This window comes from Ceratotherium simum, chromosome 4 (genome assembly GCF_057802395.1).
Source record: "Ceratotherium simum simum isolate JZ-2026a chromosome 4, ASM5780239v1, whole genome shotgun sequence".
Classification (NCBI taxonomy): Eukaryota; Metazoa; Chordata; class Mammalia; order Perissodactyla; family Rhinocerotidae; genus Ceratotherium; species Ceratotherium simum.
Window position 1 is genome coordinate 71,315,915 of NC_141903.1, and position 14,035 is coordinate 71,329,949.

The window sequence follows — 14,035 nt, forward strand, 5'->3', positions numbered from 1 at the left end:
GAGGAGGATTGGCATTGGATGTTAGCTTAGGGCTAGTCTTCCTCACACAAAAGAAATAAATAAAAAATAAATAAATAAATAAAAGTTCGAAAAAGCCATATAGCCATAGTAGTAGATACAGAAATGCATTTTAAATAATTCAAGATCTTTTCATGATAAAAACTCTCAGAAGGCTAGGAATCAGCCAAACTTTCTTAATTTGATAAAGTGCATTTTAGTTTTCTGTGACTGCTATAACAAATAGTCACCAAGCTAGTGGCTTAAAACAATGCATTTGTATTATCTTACAGTTCTGGCAATTCAGAAGTCCAAAATGGGTATCACTGTACTAAAATCAAGGCGAGGCTCTAGGGGAGAATCCATTTTCTTGCCTTTTCTGACTTCTAAAGTCTATCCACAGCCGTTGGCTCACAGTCCCCTTCCATCTTCAAAGCCATCAATAGCCAGTTGAGTCCATTTCATGTTGCATCAATTTGACACTGACTCTTTTGCCTTCCTTTTCCACATTCAAAGGACTTTTGTGATTACATTGGGCCCACTTGGATGCTTCAGAATAATCTCTTTATTATGATTAAGATCAGTTGATTGGCGTCGCTAATTCTATCTGCAACCTTAATTTCCCCTTGCCATGTAACGTAAGTTATTCACAGGGTCCAGGGATTAGGACGTGGACAGATTTGGGGGACATTATTCTGCTGACCACAAGCACATACAAAATCCCTACAGCAAACATCTCATTAATAGTCTAAGTACTTTTCCTCTAACTCTCTCAAGAGAAGTGCTTCTTCTCTGTGCTCCTTTAGCATTTCTATCCCAGCCCTTATGTTTAACATGTAATTGCTGGTTTGTTTGCCTGTCCTACTAGACACGGTACATTATTAATAATATATATCATATCAGTGTCTGGTAAATAAAGAAATCTTAATAAGTACAAGTTGCGGAAAGCAGCGTCTCTGAATGATGCATGACTTAAGAAAAGTATCAAGATGTGCTGTTACTTGGCTCCATTTCCTTTCTCAGCAGACTTGGTGCCTGTATGCGTCTAATACTAAAAGAAGGCTCAGTTTCCAGTGGTCCCTGTATCATTCAGGCACACAGAACCTATCTCTTCAGGTGGAAAGCCAGAGAAAAGATTCTGCTATGGTGCTTTCTTTCAAATAGCCCCTTTTACATGGCCCTGAGAACAGGGAGCACATTTAGAAATACTTCCTAGATCAAGACAAGATGAGTAAAAAAATAGGATGAGAGATCCAATATGATTAATAAAGAAAAACTCTACCGGAGTACAGGCATTCTATTATGTGTGAAATGCTGTTTATATGTAAGAGTTATTTCAGTAGCTTATATTTACTTAGCCACTGTGTGATTGTTTTTGAGAGAACTAAGCGGAAAAAGACATCATTGAATTTAATAAAGCTGGTTTGTATGAGTAAGCCCAAATTTTGACCATATGCATGGACATTGCATAGAAATCAGTTTGGAGGAAATTTTTTAAAAACTAGCTTGTCGTTGGAATGAAAGCTCATGTTTTGCATATTTTTAAAATTATTATTTTATAATATTTAATATATAAAGATGTATTCAGTGTATATGTAAGATATGGTGCAAAATTACAAAATAAAATCTCAAACCCCACCAACCAACCTATAAACCAAAATCCCGACAATACAGCTGCACCCATGTCTGTGTTCCTTCCCCATTCCACATCTCTATTCTCCTTTAGTAACATGTATTCTCATTTTTTTGAATAATAATCACATCAGTCCTATCTTTTTTCCCAATGTTTATACCTTTTATTTCTTGTTCTTGTCTAACTGCTTTCGCCAGTACATCCAGTAAAATGCTTAACAGAAATCTGCTTTTTATCTAGATTTTAAATAGACTACTTCCAAAGTTTCATTATTCAGACTAATAATTGCTATAGATTTTTCATATATTTCTTTTATTAGATTAAGAAATTTTCTATTTTACCAAGAATATTTTTCTTAATAAAAAATAATGTTGAATTATTAAATAATTTTGTGTATATCTATGTATAGTCATCACATGATTGGCTCTTTTAATATATTATTTGGTGGCTTATATTTATAGATTTTTTTCATGTTAAACAGCTTTTGAAATACTTTGATAAACTCACTTTGAGCTTTCTTATACTATTCTTTCCTCTTAAAATCTTCCTTTCTCAACCCTTCATCTCGGGGAAAGTAGAATAAGATAGATCTGACATTCCATTTGAAAGCTGTTTGATGTTATAACATAACTAAATGGTCTAGATGTCAATGTTCCTCTTTTAAAAATAAGAACAAAACTATCAACCTAAAGAGCATGTTGAAGATTAATGCTTCATAAGGCATTTAATTAATGTCTGATCTTCATTTCCCATCCTGAAGATTCCTCAAGGCTCGTCTTCAAATGCCACCTACTCCATGAACTCTTTCCTGATCCTTCCAAAGGGGTATAATCCCTTCTTTTTGGACCTTAACATTTGCATGTTTCATTTTATTGTACTTACATTCTCACTAATATTATTATTATTAATCTATCTCCCTGCTAGAACTCATGCTCTGTTTATTAAAACTGGGAACTGTCTCATTTTTATATCCATTGAATAGTGGCTAGTAAGGTGTTATGGACTGAATTGTGTCCCCCATAATTCATACGTTGAAGCACCTAACCCCCAGTACCTCAGAATGCAACAGTATTTGGAGATAGGGCTTTTAAAGAGGTAACTAAGTTAAAGTGAAGTTGTTAGAGTGGGCTCTAATCCAATATGACTGGTGTCCTTATAAGAAGAGAAGACCAGGACACACAGAGAGACACTAAGAATATGTGTGCACAGAAGGATCATGTGAAGAGGCAGCTAGTAGGTGGCCTTCTGCAAGCCAAGGAGAGAGGCCTAAGAGGAAACCAACCCTGCCAGCACCTTGATCTTGGACTTCTATCCTCCAGACTGTGAAAAAATAAATTTCTGTTGTTCAAGCCATCTAGACTGTGGTATTTTTGTAATGGCAGTTCTAGAAAACTAATACATAAAGTATACAATAAATATTTCTATATTTAATTGTGTAAAATCCTTCTATGATAAAGAAAGACGACATGAGTGAACCAACACTGTCCTTACCCTATCCTAACCACATGCGAATATTTACTGACCATTTTATACTGCTGGAAGGGGTTGGGGGGAGGAAGTATGAAGGATAGGGAGGGCACATAAGAAGATTCCGCCCCTTTGTGAAGCTAAGGGTTGTTGTTGTTGAATGTTGGAGCCTTTCTTCAAGGAGGAAGAGTAGTTTATTTTCTCTCTTTCAATAACTACTAATTAAGAATTTTTATATTTATTAAACTGATATTTACTAGAGGAAAAATTGATAATCTGAAAAAAATTTATATCTGAATCTGACTTCCCAAATAAAGGAAATAAGGCATCAAAAAAGTGTTAAAATGTTAAGGTCAAGTTAATGAGAAATCATTTTACATTTGTAGTGAGCAGTTCATCAGAGTAAGAACTACTGAAGTATGTGTGTGCCCATGTGTGCATACATGCGTGTGTGTGCAAGTGTTGTGGATGGGGCATGGCAGTGGGATATAAAAGAATTATATTATGCTGGATAACTCTCATTTTTGAGGAATTTACAATGTAATTTGAAGAGGAAAACAATAAAAATTAAAATCTTGCCCCTATTAAATGGTTTGAGCTGAAAACCCCAAATATTTTGTGCCTCTTCTCAGAAAGTAGCACAAACCCCAGTTGTTCACACACCTACAGCAGAAAAGTTCAGGGTTAGGGAGTGATTCAAAAAGACTTCCCTACATGTCCTTTGAGAGACAGAACTTGGTCACATATTTCCTTTTGCTTAACATAGCAAGGTTAGTGGTGAATGTTCAACACATCCTTGTTGAAATGAACGATACCAAATTAAGGTGGAGAAATCCAGTGCCTACTCTGATAATTTTGCTGCCTTGTCCCCTCCCATGGTGGAAGAGAATTTTCTCAGGCCTCTGAACCACAGACCAGACTTGTTAGCCTGAGATAAATGGCAACACTATTTTTCAAAGTGGCCAAATGAGCCATTGTCAAGAGTGTATACTATAGCAAAAACTTGAGCTGTGAAGCTGACGATCCATCTAAAGTAAATGTAAATAAAGCTCAAGTGTCTCTTAGGGCTTCGGCCTGCCCTGTTGAGACCAGCATTTCTCCTGCTCCAGTTCCAATTCCCAAATGCACTTAAGGGGGTGAAAGCTCCAAACTGATCTTTAGTAGAAGAGGGTAAAAAGTAGGAGATGGAATGTTCTCATTAACATATTTAGTAAATTGATTTTTAAATTTAAATTGTTTAGATTAAGTTTCTGTGAATTATTTTCTGATCCTAGAGTGCTGATTCTGTCCTTCCCCCCACCCCTTTTTGATATTCTCTGAATGTAAAATGTTGTCCTGTTGTTGGTGTGGCCCTGATAAACATAATGCCCGCACAAGCAGGTCATCACACTGCTTGGGAGGCAGTGTTTTCCTTTTCCTTGTCTGAATTTCATGACACCAAAATCAACAATCTAAGTCTTGAAATCGACAAATATTTAACCTGGAGTTTCCTTGGAGAATTGCAGCTCATTATAAAAGGAGGAATTGTAACTCTCTCAAGCATAATAAACTTGTTTTTTTTTGTATTGCTACCTCAGCTTCATGCTCAGAATTAATTTCAGTTCATGGTTCCCATTGGTCTCATGGAGATCATAATTTTAATAAAACAAGTCAGTGTCTAGAACCAACACTGTGAGGACTTTGGTTAATGATTTCATTGGGATGAATGGCTCTGAAGAATGGGAACACACAGTTATGTTGTGGTGGTTTGAAAATTTTTGATGTAAGAAAGAAAACTACATTATACTGAGTGGGCTTAGTACCAAAAAAAGGGAAAAAGGAAAAAGCTTTTGAATGATTTGTTGGAATGAAAAACATAACTTTTCTCTTGAAGCGTTTTTGTGCCCAAGAGTATAGGTTGTTAGGCTCTTTCTCTTTGCCTGCATAATCACCCTACAGGTCAACCAAGCTCTCACCAGGACTACAGCCAAACTCGGCAGAGCCTTTTCCTCGCATTGGCCCTCTCTAAGTCCATGCATGGTCAGATGTGGAGATTAAACACAGTTATAATTCATTCCTATGGCTACAAAGCATTACATATTATGTATGTTACAATAATTTAATTAATCCTTACCTTATTGATGGTTATGTAGATTTTTTTCTAATCCTAACTGAAAATTATTAACCTTATCCATTCTATTTTTATATTTTTAGAGTAAGTTGCTGAAATGATGTCCCTATATCCCCAAATACTTTAGCCTGTATTTCCTACCAACGAGGTCATCCTCCGACATACCAAAATACGACTATCAGTATCAAGAAATTAACACTGATTCATACTAACATCTAATCCTGATTCAATACCACAATGTCTTTTACAGCAAAAGATTCAGTTCAGAATCATGTTCTGAATTAAGTTACATTTCTTTGCTCTTCGATTTTAAACAATTCCTAAGTCATTTCTTGTTATTTGTGAAAATTTCGATTCCATCAGCCAGCAAACATTTCTGTACAAGCTCAGCAATACTATATGTTAGCATTTAAAAAACTTTTTTTCCCCAACAAATGAACATCAAGTGCTGTCTCTTTATTTCATTTGCGTTTTACTGACTACAAACGAGGTGGAGCATGTATGCTTAAGTTTTTGGTGATTTGTATTTCCTCTTATCTATTTTTCTATCAGATTACTATTACTTTTATATTTTGTAGGTACTTAGAAAATTAATCATATATTTTGCAAAAATTATTTCTCTATATTTTTCTCTAGACTGTTTTTGGTGTTATAATTACAAATATTTCAGTAGTCAAATCTACCAGTCTTTCCTTTTGGATTTAGTATTTTGCTAAAGGACTCGTTTCATCCAAAGGTTTACAAATACTCTGTTACATTTATTTTAATATTTTTATTATTATTTTATATTTAGATTTCAATCTATGAATTATTTTTATATGATATGAAACAGAGTGTATAAGTTTTTGTTTATTTTAGATGAATAGCTAATTATGCCACCATTATTTATTGAAGAAAGGATCTATTTCCCTCTGAATTAAGATGGCACTTCTATCATATATTACATTTTCCATGTCTAGTACATCTACTTCTGGACTCTGGTTTTATTTCAATGACTTAGTTGCCAATACTGTGTTTATAATTTTATTACGGTAACTTGATAATAGGTTTCAATGATATCGTATGGCAAGTCATCTTTTACGATTCTTTTTTTTCCCCAAATGTTTTTGATAATTTTTACTCATTCAGTTTTCCATATTAATTTTTAAATATTATTAGTAGCAGTAACAGAAACTATATAATATTTGGTTTATAATTAGAATTACATTAAATCTATATATTATTTTTGGAAAGATTTCATTTAAAAGATATTGTCTTGTCTTCCTTTTTACTCTTGGCTTTGCATACCATTTTATCTGATATTAATGTGTCTCAACTATTTTTTTTCCTGTTACATATTTGCACAGCAATTTGTTTTCCACTTTTCTTTTAACTTCATTTAAATATACTTCTTGTACATATCAAGTAGCTGGATTTTTTTTTTTAAGCCAACCTATCATAAGGGAATTGCCATTAGTCATGTTAAACAGTATTTTTGGTTTTAATTAAAACCATCCCAATAATTCCAAATTTTAGATCCAGATGGCATAAAAATTAAATTATAATTATTATAATTACGTAGGATTAAATTTTATTCTCTTCCTGTTAATGCTGAAATTAGAAATCACAGTCCCCTCCAAAAGTTCAACGAGAGTGCCATGAGGAGGCAGCTGAGTTTTCTGTTGGATTTCGTCTACCAGTGGAGTGTTTGTCTACTTGGGATCTTAGATGTAAAACTCTTTCAATTTGCACCTTTTAAGTTTGTAAATATCAAGGTGTTTTTTATGGTGTTAGCTTCTGATAATCCCCTCTTCATCTGTTGTTGGCTCTTCCTTCTCATAGTCTTTTGTATCCCAATGCCCATTCCACATTCAAAATAGAGCTAACATTCAGAGCTCATTAAAGAGTAATAAAGATTGAATTATTTCTGCTAACTGGTATTAAGTAGACTTGATAACGGCATAATGACAAATACTATTGTGAGATTAATGCCTTGATTATTAGGTTTAATTGATGACAGACCTCATTCAGGAAAAGAAAATGTTCATTCCAGACTGCCCAGTTCAGATTAAATACATATTTAAAGAGAGAAATAATGTCATTCTTTATGATGGCCTATAAAATTGCTTCTGGCTTCAATACAGAATACTTCTACAAAGAAATAGAAGTGCTCATGAACTGAGTAAGGTTTATGAGCCTCCTTCTCCTCTAGAGAAAGATTTTTAAAAACAATTATTGCTTGTAGTAGTAATTAGAAAAAATTTTTGCGTGCAAAATGGGAGTTATCTCATTGTTCTTGAGTTCATGAGAATTATGCACTATGGAATAAAGGCAGGTGAATATGAAAGATGTCAGATTCCAATTGGCACATGTCTTGTGTTTGGAAATTGTGGGAAAAGATTGGAAAATGTTTCTTGTCCATTTGTTTCCTAAGGCAGCTCTTTCTATATATATCCTATATAACCAGAAAAATTCTCCCCATAAAATTCAAATGTATCTTTATACTTTTGCTTTGTATCCTGGAAAAGCCCGACTCCATAGAGCTTTCCCAGCAAGACTGTCAGGACATCTGCCAGACCATCAGCCCTTTGGAAGCAATGGTCCCTGGCAGACAGGTCTGATTTGTACATATTGTCAGGGCTTAGCGCTGGGTTGCATTGATCTGTAGGCTTTCTTCATTTCTAAGATAAGTGTTTAAGGTTATTGAACTTCCTTGTGCTGCTTTAGCTGCATCCCACAAGCTTTGCTATTTCATCCAGTTAAAAATATTTTTTAACTTCCAGTGTGATTTCTTTTTTAACTTTTTAACAGTCTTTAGAAGTTCATTACTTCAGTTCTAATAGTTAATGGTTTTTCTACGTTATTTGATTTCTAGCTTAATCAGCAAGTACCTCGAAGGAAAAGCAGTGTCCAGAAATTTGGTCTACACTTAACAATGTTTCCCTCTCTCCAGGGATTGTTGGCCCTTACATCCTGACTACCTTAGCCCCTGTGATGCCTTTAAAGAGTTTTTTTTTTTTTTTAATCTGCCTCTTCTAGTTGCTCTTGAGTGTTGTTCTGTTACAAGCTATTCCATTGTAAGTCAGAGGTAGAATGCTTAGTGGATGCATTTCTAAAAACTCTTTCATTGTTAAATCTAGTACAAATAAAAATAAAGCACCTAAACACGTATTCAACTTAATCAATTACTGTAATTTGATCACCCTTTAGCTACCTCCCCTACCCATACAGGATAGATTTTTGTGGCCACCAGAGAAGCCTTCTGTCTGCTCCTTTCCAAGCACAGTCCCCTCCCTCCCTCCAAGAGTAGTCACTATGCTCACTTTTAGGGTAAACACATTTTTGCTTTTCTTTATAATTTTATCCTCACGTGTGCATCCCTAAATATCATAATTTAGTTTACCCTTCCTCTCATTCTCTTTTTTCTTTTCTTTTTTTGCTGAGGAAGACTAGCCCTGAGCTAACATCTGTTGCCAGTCTTCCTTGTTTTTTGCTTGAGGAAGATTAGCCCTGAGCTAACATCTGTGCCAATCTTCCTCTACTTTACATGTGGGTTGACACCACAGCGTGGCTGATGAACGGTGTAGGTCCTTGCCCTGGGATCTGAACCCACGATCCTGGGCTGCCGAAGTGGAGCATGCCAAACCTAACCACTACGTCATGGGGCTGGCCCCTCATTTTCTTTCTTCCTTTGTAATTTTTTTGTTGAAGAAACTGGAGCATTTGTCTTATGAATTTCCTGTAGACTGGACTTTATTGATTGTGCTCGCATGGTATAGTTTAAAATGTTCCTCTGTATTTTCTGTAAATCAAGTTGGACTAGGTGCTTATTTTTTGACAAGACTATTGAATAGCCTAGTTGTCTGTCTTTTTTGTAATGTTAGCAACCATTGATGCTCATTCCTCAGATCATTAAGTCATTAAGAGTTGCAAAATGGTGATATTCCAATTTGGCTGTTTCTTCTGACTTTTTTGTGGAAATGCTTGTGTGAAGAGAAATGCCACTTTATCTATTACTTTGTTACACAGAGGTATAGCTTGTATAGAAAAGACAAGATAAATGCTTGATTCTCTACTTTTATTTTCCAGTTTTCAAAGAGTTATTTCCTAACATCACTCAAAAGTGACTAATTAGGGTTTGTTTGCTTTTGGTACCATTATGTACTCATCGATTTAAACATATTAAATGCGTCTTGATGCATTGAGATTTTTACCCTTATTGATGTTCACTTGGGCCATTGGGAGCCTCTTCAACTTGGCTTCTAAGTCCTTTTAACATCCTACTAGTCTTTAATAGCTTCCTTGCCATCTGACATATGAAAAGTTGTTAGGGACTCATCACCCACATTTTCTGCCTCAATCCTGCAAGCAGCCACAGATGACCACAGAAATATGTGTGAATCTAGCTGAGACCAGAAGCACTGCCCAGCTGACCCACAGACATGGAAGCAATGATACATAATTATTATTTTAAGCCACTGAGTTTAGGGTGGGTTGTTACACAGCTATAGCTACTGATGTAGAAGATAGACAAAAAAGAAAGAAAACAAGAACCAAAAAGTAAAGCCACCTGGAGAATGAATCCAGAAGCATCAAATTTTATCTGATATGAAGTTTAAGAGAAGAGAACAGTGACATTAAAGGGTTGGAGATCATTTAAGATCTCATAGGACGCAATTGCCTGGGCTAAAACACAAGTTTTCAAATGGAAAGGCTAATAATATAAGCTTCATCTAATGTAATAACAGAACCATAGATATAAAGAGAAAATTCTGTAAGATTTCAGAGGGAAAAATAAAGATTAACTGCTCAGGAATAAGAACGAATGTGGCATCAGACATCTCATTAGCAGTGCGGCTATTAGAATACAGTGGAGCAAACAAATTTGGGGTGTGTGTGTGTGGCTGTGTCTGTGCGTGCCTGTGTGTGTGTGCATGTGAGAAAGAGACAGAGGTTGAGAGAGAGAGTGAGAGGATGTTAAGAGTGTTAAAATGGTAGGTTTCCTGTTCCTTGCTGAAGTATGTAGGGAGAAGGTGCCATTAATCTCCCAGCTGTAGAGGCTAGGATGATTCTATCTATTGGGCTTCTTGGTCTCCTGGGCGCCAAGAAGAACAAACACACTCAGAGGAAGCTGGTGATCTTCTCCTAGGAATCCAGAGTTCTCTGAAGTCCAAGCTCTTTTCAGAATTTAGTATTAATCTGAAACTTTTGGGGGAGTTCTGCTTACGTCAGAGAAACGCTCATTATCAATTCTCTCTGCGGAGATCCTAATGGAGCCCTGGCCTCACTGGCACCCAGCTGCCTATACACATACCAAAGAAACTGTTTAACTCAGAAAAAGCAGGTATATTGAAATTAATATTGGAAGGGAAGAGGAGGGTAATAAGGAACTATGTTCCAGAATCCTTCACAGAAACCTATTGATGAGGGTAAAATTTTACATAAGTGTTTTTGGTTTTTGTTCTTAAATTTATTTGTTCTTGTTTCTCAATTCAGGAAGTTGTATTAATTATAGTACCTTATTTCTAGAGATAGACACTGCAGGTGGTCTGTGACTCCCTGTCAGACTTGGTCATCCTGATATCCCTCTTCATATTAATGGAGGACTCAATAGAATAAGACACACAGGTAGCTGGCCTTGGTCAGTTATGCCGTGTCCTTTAGACTAGAACTCAGAGGTGTGTGGCGGCCCTGTGTCCTCTCTGTCTAGCCCAACAATAGCAAATGTTTTCTGTCTTCCTTCTTGAAACATTCTCCTCTCTTGGTTTCCACTTAATTCTGGGTTTCCTTCTATTCTTATATCTGCTGCTTCTCATCTCCTTTCCCGGCTCCCGTGGTCTATCCAAATACTACATGCTTGAGCTGTTCGGAGATAGGGCCTAGCACTCTGCTGTTCCTTCACTTAGATTCACAGGTAATCTCAACTTTCACATGTCAAAAAAATAAAAGTTAATTATTTCCTCAGAAAACTCTTGCTTTTGTGTCCTACTCATATCAGCAAAGAACATCACCATCCATCCAGTTAATTACTCAGGCCAGAAATCTAGCGTTATTCCCTTTCCTTCAAACCCAAAATATAATCCCATAACAAATCTTTTCCTTTGCTCTGATTTACTGCTACCCCTGTCTTCCTGTATTCCATTCTTCATCCATCCACAAAAGTTATCTTAACACAAATTAGATCACCTTATATCCCCTCTTCTTGTATTTCAATGACCTTCGCATACTTATTTAGTAAAACTTAAATTTCTTACCATGGTCTACAAATTCCTACATGATCTGGCCTGTACTGTGTCTCCAAACTTTCCAGTTTTCCTTAGCTCATCTGGTTACATGTCACCCATACAGATTATCTTCAGGTTCCTTCAATACACCAAACTTATAACTGCTGCGAGTTCTTTAAACACGCTTCCTCTATCTGCCTGGTATTCTTCCTCTTCATTTGTATGTCTGGCTTTTTCTTTCCCTCATAAGAAATCCTCCTCATGTCCCACCCCCAGTTAGTAATTCAGTACCTTGTTTATTTCTTCTATGGTAATTATAAGACACTTTTTCTTTTGTTTTGAGGAAGATTAGCCCTGAGCTAACATCCATGCCAGTCCTCCTCTTTTTGCTGAGGAAGACTGGCCCTGAGCTAACATCCATGCCATCTTTCTCCACTTTATGTGGGACGCCGCCACAGCATGGCCTGACCAGCGGTGCACAAGTGTGCACCTGGGATCCGAACCCAGGCCGCCAGCAGTGGAGCATGCACACTTAACCGCTACGCCACAGGGCTGGCCCCTGTAAGACACTTTTTGTGCTTTAGTTTCCTCATCTGAAAGAATAGTAGAAGTTAAATACTCTTTAATTATATTAACTAATCAAGGGTAAATTTGAAGAGTAAATGAGTAAATATATGTAAAAGGTTTAAAACAGGGGTCAGCAAACTTTTCTGTATAGGACTCCATAATTAATCCCTTAGTCATTGTAAGTCACATATGATCTGTCTCTCATACTGTTTGTTCTTTCTTTTTCTATTTTTTTTTTTTTTTTTTACAATCTTTCAAAAATGTAAATTCAATCTCTACTTCCTGTGCTTACTGGCTGGGTGAAAACAGGATGCTGACAGGATTTGGCCGCAGGCAGTAGAATGACAACCCCTAAAATAGTGTCAGGTACATAGTAAATTCTCCAGAAATGTTAGTTATTATTACAAATTGCATAGTACAATATTTTATTTATTGTCTGTTTCTTTTTTAAAAAATATCCCCCATTAAAATTTAAACGCCATGAGGGAAAGGATAATGTCTGTGTTCACCATTGTCTTATCACAGTGCTTGTGTACACATATAGGTACTCAAATATACTCATAATATTAGTATCAAATCAGTGAGAATAAGAAGGATTATGCAGTGAAAACAAGAAATACCTGGTATTGGGATGATTAATTAGTTTTATTGAGGGAAAACAGAAAAAATTGAACCCAGTCGTTACTGAAAAAAAAAAAATCCAGCTCAATAAAGGGATTGAAGTTAAAAATAAAATTACAAAAGTACTAGAAAAAACTAAGAGATTAGGAAAAATGCTTATAATAACTAATGTGTTCAAAGAGTATATAATACTCAAAATATAAAGGAAAATCTGATAAAACTTTTATATGATAAAAACAACAGCTAATTCAAGTGCCAAATGACAAACCAGGGAATAAATTGTTCTATCAAATGTCTGATAATATAGAGTCATAGCACATGTTGGTGAGTGTATGGTGACACAGGTTCATTCACAAATACATGGGAGGATTTTAAATTGTTAAAATCCCATGACTTAGCCATTACTAATAGTTGCCAAATTTAAACAGTCTTTGAAACAGAAATTCTATATAGGATTATACTCCAGCAATTTATACTTACAAAAGTATGACAAGACACGTGCACGAATGTTTACTGTAGCATTGTTTATTAAAGCCAAAAATAGAAAACAACTCAACTGCCCATCTGTAGGGGCCTCCATAGGTAAATAAATTGTGATAGCTGCATATGATATATGGAAGTATGTTGAACGTTATATAACCATTAAAAAGAATGTAGTGGGCATTCTTGTGCATTCTATATCAATCTAAACGCATTGATATAGAATGCTACAGAGTTAAGTTAAAAAAAGCGGTGGGCAGAGTGTTATATACAGACTGTTGCCAATTTTCAAAAGTTGTGCGTGATCGTGTGAGTTCTGAAATGGTTGTTGGCTCTGGGGAAAGAGGACTGGGGGACCCACTGGTGTGAGAGGGAGACTCTCTTTAACATTTGCATTATTTAACTTTTTTTGCTATGTTCAGGTATAATTTTTCATAGAAAAATACGAAAATATTAAAGCAGTACTTTTCCTAAAGACTATTTATAGGGAGAACAGACTAAGCATTTTTAAACTTCTGGCATAAGAAGTTCTTGTAAAAACTTTCTTGATCGTTGAATAACTTGAGCTCTCAGCATAATTCTTCCCATATTCTGCCACTTGCTAATTTGCTATTTCCTAAGGGTTTTTAGCAGATGACTTCTCTCCAGAAGGTTCCTTTTTTTTTTGTTTCTCTATATTTGCCTTTAAAAATCTCTTTATCTCTGTAATTTGATTTTCATCCATATTAAAAGTATATTATCATTTAAAATTTAGTGGGAATAGAGGATATGGTAAGTGAAACTAACTCATGTAGAAACAACACAGATTTGAGATTCTCTTATTTGACCAGTTTAGTCACTCAATTTAGTCACTCAATTATCTCTTCATTGCTCTCATTGCCTAAAATTTGGTGAACGCTGTGCAGAAACTTAGTTTCATGTAAAAAAATCCAATTTAGGTTTATCCTTTCACTCTAG